Consider the following 10272-nt stretch of genomic DNA (forward strand, 5'->3'; position numbering starts at 1 on the left):
TGTATGGAAACTGTTATAAGTGAGACCATACAAATTTCTTGGTCTATCAGAAATATTTTATTAATTAAGTAAGCAGGCACAAGCAAAACAGCGCTGGGCGGCTGGGGAGTCTCCGCTCCACCACAGCACGCAACTTTCCCTTTTCAGTGTCGCCGTTTTATAGCATCCAAGTTTCGGCTTGTCAGGACTTGTTGGACCTTCTGAAGCTGTGCAGTTCGTTGTTGGGGGTCGTTGTTTTTCTTTCAATGATCATGCATTGTGCTCCTGTTCAAGGGGGAGGGTAGTGAAGCGGGAAACAGTATTTCACAGAGTCTTTGTTTTACCAAGGATGTTTATCCAACACCCCCACCCCACTATCTACTTGCTTAGTCTTCCCCCTTAACAAGGTCGTAAATTGCAAAACCTTATCTTCTCAGCAGATCCTCTGAATTCCTTTTAAAGACAATGAACAAACACCCGCTAATTTATCACAATCCCTCCTTTTTCTTTTTCTAACATATTTTGTTCATTGATGAATTTTTGAAGCACTTGTTTGCTCAATATTAAAGTTTCTGCGTCATCCTCCTCCTGTTCAAGAGATTCACATTTCGCACGCACAAGCATAAGGTGAGCTGCCTCTAATCGGTTTTTTTACAATCGCGATTATTCGATTGAATATACATGGTACAAAAGTTAGTGTTAATATGAGCAGCAACAAAGGTCCTGCTATAGTTGATAGCAGTGTAGTGAGCCAAAGTGAGTAATTAAACCAGGATTCATACCAGTTCTGGTGGGCTTCATTTTCTATTTTTCGTTTTTCTAACCCTTCTCTCAATTTAGTCATTGTATCCCTTACTACTCCAGTATGATCTGCATATACACAACACTCCTCTCGTAGGGCTGCACACAATCCTCCTTGTTGTAGAAAAATCACATCTAATCCCCTACGATTTTGTCGTACAGATTTCTCTAAAGCTGATACAGATTGCTCGATACGGGCCAAATCCTCATCTACAGCAGTGCGTAGAGAGGTAAATTCTTGGCTTTGTTTTACCAGAGAGGTAATTTCAGTTCCGGCTCCTGCAGCCCCCAGAATCATCAGAGTGGCTAAAGTGACAGCCGTAATAGGCTCTCTCTTCCTTAAGTGGTTTTTTTGCCATAGCATGTTGGATGTACATATACTCCTCAGAATGGTAAAGAATCCTAGGTATAATTACTACCTGTACACAAAAATCATGAGACGAGTTGAACAATTTCAAAGATAAGCATGGAGTTACCCCCAGAGACGAACATACCCATCTGGTGTTATCTGCTGGTATTAACCATTTTTCTTTGTCTAATTGTGTAACATTTTCTGTAATATTGCATAGATGGAACTTCTTACTGTGAGAAACACTCCGTAGCCAACAACCCAGGCCCAGGCGGGGATCTCAGTGAAGTAGCAATCCATTCGCGATTGCAATGGCGGGCGCCCCACAAGCAGGAGAGCGCACCCACTAGTTCCAAAACACAGTTTATATACTTTTTGATGACAGGACCCTCCCCTGTTTCCCCACTGGAGTGGGTAATCCAGGTTCACAATCTATCTGATGCTTCACAGACAATGCCTGGCCTTCAGTTGCCGGCCTGTTTTTGAGATGGTAATGTTTTCTCCCCTTATCTGGCTTGACTTAACATAGTGATTTTCACCTGATTGCTCTAAGGAGTCTGGTTGTCTGCATTTTAGGAGGTCACCTGCTGAGCTTTCTTATCACTGTAAGCATATCTCAATACCACATTCCTTCCTTCTATACAATGTAACACTGCAAAAACAACATTTCTATTCCCACATCACCAGGGACCGTGCCTACGCATCTGCCATTCCCAGTTACTTCCGTTAACATTATTCCTACATCCCTTCCCCAATTGCATTGTGGGGGATCGGTTTCGTTTGAACGGGTGGTCTCTCCCAGATCCCCAATGGCGTCGTAATATGAGGGCCTTATATCAAGACATAACCAGCAAGGTCTAGGCACGTCTGGATTTGGTTGATTCAACAACTGATAACTAGCATTCATGATTCTCCATATGTTATTCCCGGTCACCCCTTCATTTCTAATCCCGTACTCCGGGTTTACTGATTTATTAGCAACCTCCAGTGGTTTAGGGCTATTAGGAGTTAGCATTCTAAAAGCTTGTGTAGGCTGAATCCTCAAAACACTCCCTGACAGTTTCTGATTTGGTCCCACCCGTTGGGGACTCTTAGTCTCTTCCTTCTTTATATAGATGATGCCTCCCCTATCAGTCCCCCAGCAGTAGTTATCTGCTGAACAACATGGTGATCTTCCCATCTAATCAGGCTCCATTTAAAAGGTTTGTGAGGGTGCGCAGACCCAGGAACAGTGAAAACAATCGTACCCATTACTATGTATCGCAAAAAAAAAAAATGGCTAGGGCCCATTTTCCAGAGTTCTTTACCTGGCCACGTAATTCCCCACCGTTTCACTCTCTGCCTCGCTTGTCAGTTCGGTTGCAGCGAACTACAAGGTGCAGGTTCTTCTCGGCAGCAGCAGTGTTCTTCAGGGGAGTTTCTCAGGTAACCGCGACCTTTTTCTGATCAAACAGGGTCCCCTCTCCTCCTTTTTTTTTTTACGATACATAGACAGTTAGACCATACTTATCGAGTTCGTTTCAACGTGAGCTTTAAGTCATCAGGGCCTGCGACCGCTTCCCATTCGCTTTTCTGGATCGGTCCTTTCACGCGACTGGCATGCGTTCACCCCTTCTCAGCCGTCCGGATAGCCGTCTCTGTGATAAGTAAAACAACATAGGGGCCTCCCCACCGTGGTGTTAAAGACGTTTCTTTCCATGTCTTAATTAGAACCCTATCTCCAGGTTGTATCCTATGGATTGCTATATCTAGCCACCAAGCCTTTCGCTTGCAACTCCCTCCGTCGGTTCATAAGCTGTATTAAATAAGGTTTTAATTGGATATCCTGTACCTGGGGGTGATCAGATGGCATCTCTAAATCATAAGGCATACCATACAGCCTTTCAAAAGGTGAGATTCCGACATCGGCTCGGGGCTATGTCCGGATATTCAATAGTGCAAGCGGTAAACATTTCACCCAGGAGGTTTTTGTCTCTATCATAAGCTTTGTTAGTTGCTTTTTAATTTCACCATTCATTCGTTCTACCTTTCCCGAACTCTGAGGATGCCAGGGAGTGTGATATTCCCATTTAATTCCCAGAGCCTTCATCGTGTCTCGGGATACCTTTGACACAAAGTGTGGGCCTCGATCAGAGTCAATTGCTTCTATTACCCCGTATCTGGGTATGATGCTTTCTAATAATATCTTTACCACGGTTTGAGCTGTGGCCCTTGCCATAGGGAATGCTTCAACAAAGTTTGTGAGGTGATCTACAATAACTAACAAGTATCTATATCGCCCCGTTTTTGGAAGTTCAGTAAAATCTAATTGAATCTTTGCAAAAGGTCGATGTGCCAATTCTCGTCCTCCTCCCGGGACCCTTTTTCTCATGTGTTGAGCATTTACCCTCCGACAAGTTATGCAATCATTTACGATCCTCTTTGCTATATTATAAATCCCTATACACATATAATATGTGGCAAATTGATCCACCAACGCCTGAGTACCCCAGTGCGTCTGTTCATGAAATCTCCGTAGCACCCTCATAGCTACTGATTTTGGTAACACTTCCCGTCCATCAGGCAGTACCCATTTCCCTTTATCGTTTTTTTTTTGGTTTTTTTTTTGTTTGTTTTTTTGTTTTGAACCCCCATTTGTGTCATCTTGTCTTCTTCTGTAATAGTGAAACAGAGTAAGGGGAGGGGAATGGGTCCATTCGACCACAGGGAGTTAGTCGGCCCGCACTTGTAGCAGTTTTTATAAGGCGGGCTTTCTTCCTCAGAACAATTGCATTCAATCCCATCAACTCCCCATTCACTCCAGCAATCATAACATGGAAATTCCTTTAAGTCTTTCCCACAGTATTAAGTATTATATTAAGCATTATTATATATTATTATATTATTATTATATTAATTACTATATCTTAAGTATAAGTATTAAGTATTTCCCACAGTCTGGGCAATCTTCCCTCGTTCTTCTAATTCTTATACTCATTAATGCTGCCCTTTTTGCCTCCTGATCTGCTAGATTATTACCCCTAACCTGAGGGGTGAGGCCTTTTTGATGCCCTTTTATATGTACTACGGCAATTTCTTTGGGCTCTCTGATAGCTTGTAAAACCTGGGTAATCAATTCCTGATGTATTAAACCCTTTCCTTGTGAATTGATGAGCCCCCTTTCTTCCCATATTTTACCAAATGTATGTACTACCCCATAAGCATATTTTGAATCTGTATATATTGTACCGCTTTTATTTTTCAACAATTTTAGGGCCCGCAATATGGCATATAGCTCGCAAGCTTGGGCGGACCAGCTAGGACTCAAAGGTCCAGATTCCACTATCTCAAATGTTTTCCCGTTTACTAACGCGTATCCTGATTTTTGCTTTCCCTCGACTACTCTCGAGGAACCATCCACATATATCTGTTCACCGATGGGTAATTCCACCTCCTCTAGATCAGGTCTCAATTTCGTTTGCTCTTCTATATTTCGGAGGCAATCGTGTCCTAAGGACTCATTTGGTTCCCCATAAAGAAATTGAGCAGGGTTCTGTAGGGAGGTTGTTCCTAATGTTAATTTTGGAGAGGAAATCAAAATTCCTTCATATTTTAATAATCTGGCGTCAGTGATCCATTTCTCTGCCTTCTGTTGCAGTACCCCGCATATATTGTGTAGAGATATTACTTTGATTTCCCCCCCAAAAGTGATCTTCTGTGCTTCTTCCGCTAACAAGGCAGCAGCTACCACTACCTGCAAACAGTTTGGCCAACCCCGGCTAACCGGATCCAATAATTTAGACAAATAGGCCACAGGTTTGTTTTTTTTTTTAACTCCTTGCCCATTCTTGGGCCAGCACTCCGTATGCCGTGCCTGCTGCGCTGTTCACAAAAAAAACAAAACAAAACAAAACAGCCTCCTTAAATCTGGTAAGCTTAACACTGGGGGGCGTACTAGTTCCTCCTTTAACTTGTTCAGTCGTTCCTCATCTTCTTTTGTCCATTTGAGTAATCCATCCTTATTCAGCTTGTTATATAAAAATTTAACCTTTCCACTATAATCTTCTATCCATTGTCTACAGTATCCGGTCAACCCTAACAGTTGCCGTACCTGCCTTTTAGTTCGCGGGGACGCTAAAGCCAATATTCCACTGATTCTGCCTGGGTCTAACTTCTTAGTCCCCTTACTTAACTGGTGACCCAGGTACTTTATCTCTTGCTCCACAATTTGTAATTTTGCCCCTCCTTTTTCTTTTAAAGGGTACAGAGGGTACAGATTAACTCGATTCTCTGAGCCAATCCAAAGGCTCGCATATTCGCTCCCCTCTAAACAAAAAGGTTCCTTTGTATTTACATAAATGTTTAAGGCTTGGCAAACCCAGTCTTCAAACGACCCAAATATGGGCCAATAATTTGCCTACCTCCCCAAACTTCAACACAATAATGAATCATTTTTACTTTATCCTTTCCCCGCCTAAAAGGGGAATCACTCCAATTCTTAATCATTAACCCCAGTGGACTATCTGTGGGAATAGGGGGCAACCTAGCACTAGGCATTACCCCACCCATGGGACCAGAAGGCTTACTCTTCTTCTGTCCCATCTTCCGGAGTGCCTTCACACACACACACAGCCGCTTCCCCCTGGTCGTGGCCCAGTCCCTCGCGGGATGTGGGAACCGCACTACTGAGGGGTCCGCACTCACTTCGTCCGCAATTGGACGTCTCACACAGACGCACTCCGGGATCACCAACCCCAACCGAACGGATCACCGGCCTATACTTACCCACCCCGTGGGTCTTCGTTCGGTCTTCGTGCACAAAGATTGCTTGGGGTTACCGGTTTTATTTGCTTGTGCCTAATTTTGGGTTCGTCGGTGAAGGGCTCGAGCAGGATTTCCCGTTCCCGGGGCCGCCAGAATCGGCGGGGCGCCTCCCCTAGAGGGATTCCCAGTCAATCCGTCTTCATCCGAGTCACGGCACCAAATTTGTTATAAGTGAGACCATACAAATTTCTTGGTCTATCAGAAATATTTTATTAATTAAGTAAGCAGGCACAAGCAAAACAGCGCTGGGCGGCTGGGGAGTCTCCGCTCCACCACAGCACGCAACTTTCCCTTTTCAGTGTCGCCATTTTATAGCATCCAAGTTTCGGCTTGTCAGGACTTGTTGGACCTTCTGAAGCTGTGCAGTTCGTTGTTGGGGGTCGTTGTTTTTCTTTCAATGATCATGCATTGTGCTCCTGTTCAAGGGGGAGGGTAGTGAAGCGGGAAACAGTATTTCACAGAGTCTTTGTTTTACCAAGGATGTTTATCCAACACCCCCACCCCACTATCTACTTGCTTAGTCTTCCCCCTTAACAAGGTCGTAAATTGCAAAACCTTATCTTCTCAGCAGATCCTCTGAATTCCTTTTAAAGACAATGAACAAACACCCGCTAATTTATCACAGAAACGATCCTCTATTGCCATCAGAGAAAGGGAGAAACTCAAGGAGAAAACAGGAGAGAAAACAGGAGGCCCTCTTTGAAATGCGGCAGTTCAAACATTTGAGATTGAAACAGGGTATGGGGATGTGAATGCCTGGATAGAATGGGTCAAATATACTGTCCAGAGTCTCAACCATAGCAATTGCTATGCTTGTGCCTCGGGATGACCGATTGCCCAGATAGTGCCCTGCCCATTGGGGTGGACCAAGGATTCCCAGGGAATGCGATGTATGATTGCATTGTACCAAGAAAAGACTGCCTGGGGAAATGAGGCCTGTAAGTCTCTCTCTTTGCTATTCCCTTCCTTGCATGATAGCAATATCAGGGTTCCCCCTGCATTCTCCACAGCTATAGGTAACCATACAGCTTGCCTCTCACGGCAGGGTGTGAGTGCTACCCAGCATCTGGGAGACTTTGCCTTGTGCACGAGGACCTTGAATGCTACCGAGGACTTGATGGGAAACTATTCAAGACTTGAGATACCCAGGGCAGATCTCTGGTGGTACTGTGGAGGGAAGATCTTACGGTCCATCCTGCCATCTAATTGGGGAGGCACTTGTGCACTTGTTCAATTAGCTATACCCTTCACCCTGGCATTTGAAAGAGAAACATCGCAAATACCCAGAAGAAGTAAAAGGAGCTTAGGAGTATCATTTGATGATAGAGCGTACATAGATTCTATTGGGGTGCCTAGAGGAGTTCCTGATGAACATAAAGCCAGGAATCAAATTGCTGCAGGGTTTGAGTCACTGTTCTGGTGGGTAACAATTAATAAAAATGTGGATTGGATTAATTATATCTATTATAATCAGCAGAGATTCATAAACTATACAAGAGATGCGATAAGAGGAATCGCTGAACAACTAGATGCCACCAGCAAAATGTCTTGGGAAAACAGAATAGCATTAGATATGATTCTTGCGGAGAAAGGTGGTGTGTGCGTGATGCTGGGCAACCGTTGTTGTACTTTTATCCCTAACAATACTGCCCTGGATGGCACAGTAACTAGAGCATTGCAAGGGCTTACCACCCTTGCCAATGAATTGGCAGAAAACTCAGGAGCAGACACTTCCATCACAGGATGGTTGAAATCTTGGTTTGGTAAATGGAAAGGGATGGTAGTGTCCATATTTACATCCCTGATTGTAGTAGCAGGAGTTTTGACAGCCATTGGTTGTTGCATTATCCCCTGTGTAAGGGGACTTGTCCAGCGGTTAATTGAAACTGCACTTTTGAAACAAATGACCATGGATCCACCACCCTACTCAGATAAGATGATGATATTAGAGGAAATGGAAAGCAAAGAAAGTGAAGAAGAGGAAGACATCTACCAAATTACATCTTAGAGAAAAATTTTGCAAAAATCAACAAATTATAAAAAGAGAAAAGGGGGGAATTGTGGGAATAGAAATGTTGTTTTTGCAGTGTTACATTGTATAGAAGGAAGGAATGTGGTATTGAGATATGCTTACAGTGATAAGAAAGCTCAGCAGGTGACCTCCTAAAATGCAGACAACCAGACTCCTTAGAGCAATCAGGTGAAAATCACTATGTTAAGTCAAGCCAGATAAGGGGAGAAAACATTACCATCTCAAAAACAGGCCGGCAACTGAAGGCCAGGCATTGTCTGTGAAGCATCAGATAGATTGTGAACCTGGATTACCCACTCCAGTGGGGAAACAGGGGAGGGTCCTGTCATCAAAAAGTATATAAACTGTGTTTTGGAACTAGTGGGTGTGCTCTCCTGCTTGTGGGGCGCCCGCCATTGCAATCGCGAATAAATTACTACTTCACTGAGATCCTCGCCTGAGCCTAAGTTATTGGCTACAGAGTGTTTCTCACAGAAACACTTTTTATGTGGTGTAATGACATTATTGTTTATATCTTGTATGATACCTTGCTTTACGTTGTTGATATGGCGAATAATAAATAGCACCCAATTTGTGATGACTTTGGGAGAGAAAAGGTGATGTGCGATAATGATGCTTAAGAAATGGACACCCCGAGAACTGACTGATGAAATCCAATTGCTACTAACAAAGGTTGAAGAAGAGACACGAATTGATGATATTAAAAAGAAGGGGAGGAATTGTACGGAATGGTCCAGCAATTCGTGCCACTAAGGGATTTGAAAGGTTAACACTGAGGCCTGGGTTTAGGCGAGAAGAGAACAAAGGGATTTCTTCAGAGAAAAGCTGCTGACTCTGCACGGATGTGCAGTAACTTCTGACATCCGGCCAAGAGACCACTAGATAAGGAGGAAGAATATGAGCCTCCCCGTCCGAGCGGCCCCCGAGAGACTAACAGAGACTGATAAGCAGGCGCACCTGGGAGGACTTCGGATTCGGGAAACCAATTATAATAACCCTGCCTCTTCTAGAAGTAGTAATGAATATGTATTAGCCTAGGAGCATAAAAACCAGCCGCCTTACGTAACAGGTGTGCGTCCTGGTGGAGCAGAGACTCCCGGCGCACCCAGCGCTGTTTGCTTGCCTCTATTCGTTTAATAAATTGTAAACTTTGATTGTAATCCTATTTGGGACTCAGTCATTTATAACAATTGGGGTCTCGTCCGGGATGGTCTTGGTTCCTGAACTCTGACTTGATCTAGGAGGGGCGCCCCCACCATTTGGTGGCTCCTGTTCGAGTCGGGTCGGGACTAACACCATCTTGAACCTGAATAAGGGCAAGCAAAGATTTAGATTTTTTTATGAGCTCCCTTTGCTGGCTGTAGCACTATATTTTGCCCGTAATTCTGCGCGCGAAGATCCGAACGAAGACGACGGAGTCGTAAGTATTTAAGGCGTATACCGTTTGGTTGGGTGGGATTCGGTTGCCTGTGTGTGTGAGAGTGTGACTGAGACGGAACGTAGTTCCGAAGCGATTGTGGAGGTCTTCTAACCGCGGTTCCAATCTCCCACGAGGGACTTGGCCGGTGAAGGACCGAAGCGATTCCTATAGGATTCGTGGGTGGGTGATAGGTCCTAAACCCCCTGCAAGACACTCTCACTAAGGCAACCAAGGGCTGTAGGAATTGCCACAGTAAAATTCCTAGATGGGTCAGACAAAATTGAAGACCCGGGACCAGAGAAAAGGGAGCAAATTACCAGACATACCACCAGAAAGTCCATTAGGGATAATGATTAGAAATTGGAACGATAGGGGCCCCAGAAAAGGAAAAAAGTAAATTAAAAATGGTTCGGTATTGTATGACAGAATGGCCAAAGGAGCCTTTAAGACCACATGTCTTTTGGCCCGTTTTCGGATCCTTTGAAGACTGGGTTTGCCAGGCCGTAAATATACATGTTAATCCAAAGGAACCCTTTAGCCAGGAGGAAAGTGATTATGCAGGATTATGGATCAGGATCTCACGTCCTTTTCCAGCCTCAATATTTACACTAAAAGCAGACGAGAAGTTTGAAGAAGAAGGAAAAAAAAAAAAAAAAAAGGAAAAAGATGATGAATGGGAGTCATTGGATAACCTACCACCTCTATATCCTAACAATCCACCCCCGGTGGTGCATCTTGTAATCCTATTTTGTTCTTAAATGTTTTGTGTCAAGGAGGAAGGTGGGAGCATTATCTAAGTAACAGTTCAGAAGTTTCGGTATATTCCCGGTGGTGTTTGGTCAGTTTCCCAAGTATCGGGGGAGGGGGGCTGACTGATTATCAAAGTGG

General features: G+C 44.1%; 1 long non-coding RNA gene across 1 annotated transcript; it reads right to left on the bottom strand.

Moving 5' to 3' along the window:
• Window positions 1-34: 34 nt before the first annotated feature.
• Window positions 35-7014, bottom strand: LOC136788757 (uncharacterized). The gene is made up of 2 exons (XR_010827366.1): window positions 1809-7014; window positions 35-1358 (listed from the first exon to the last, which is right to left on the bottom strand). It is a non-coding gene; the product is annotated as an uncharacterized lncRNA (long non-coding RNA).
• Window positions 7015-10272: the final 3258 nt, after the last annotated feature.

The sequence above is a fragment of the Anser cygnoides genome, chromosome W (genome assembly GCF_040182565.1).
Source record: "Anser cygnoides isolate HZ-2024a breed goose chromosome W, Taihu_goose_T2T_genome, whole genome shotgun sequence".
In the NCBI taxonomy this organism is placed as follows: Eukaryota; Metazoa; Chordata; class Aves; order Anseriformes; family Anatidae; genus Anser; species Anser cygnoides.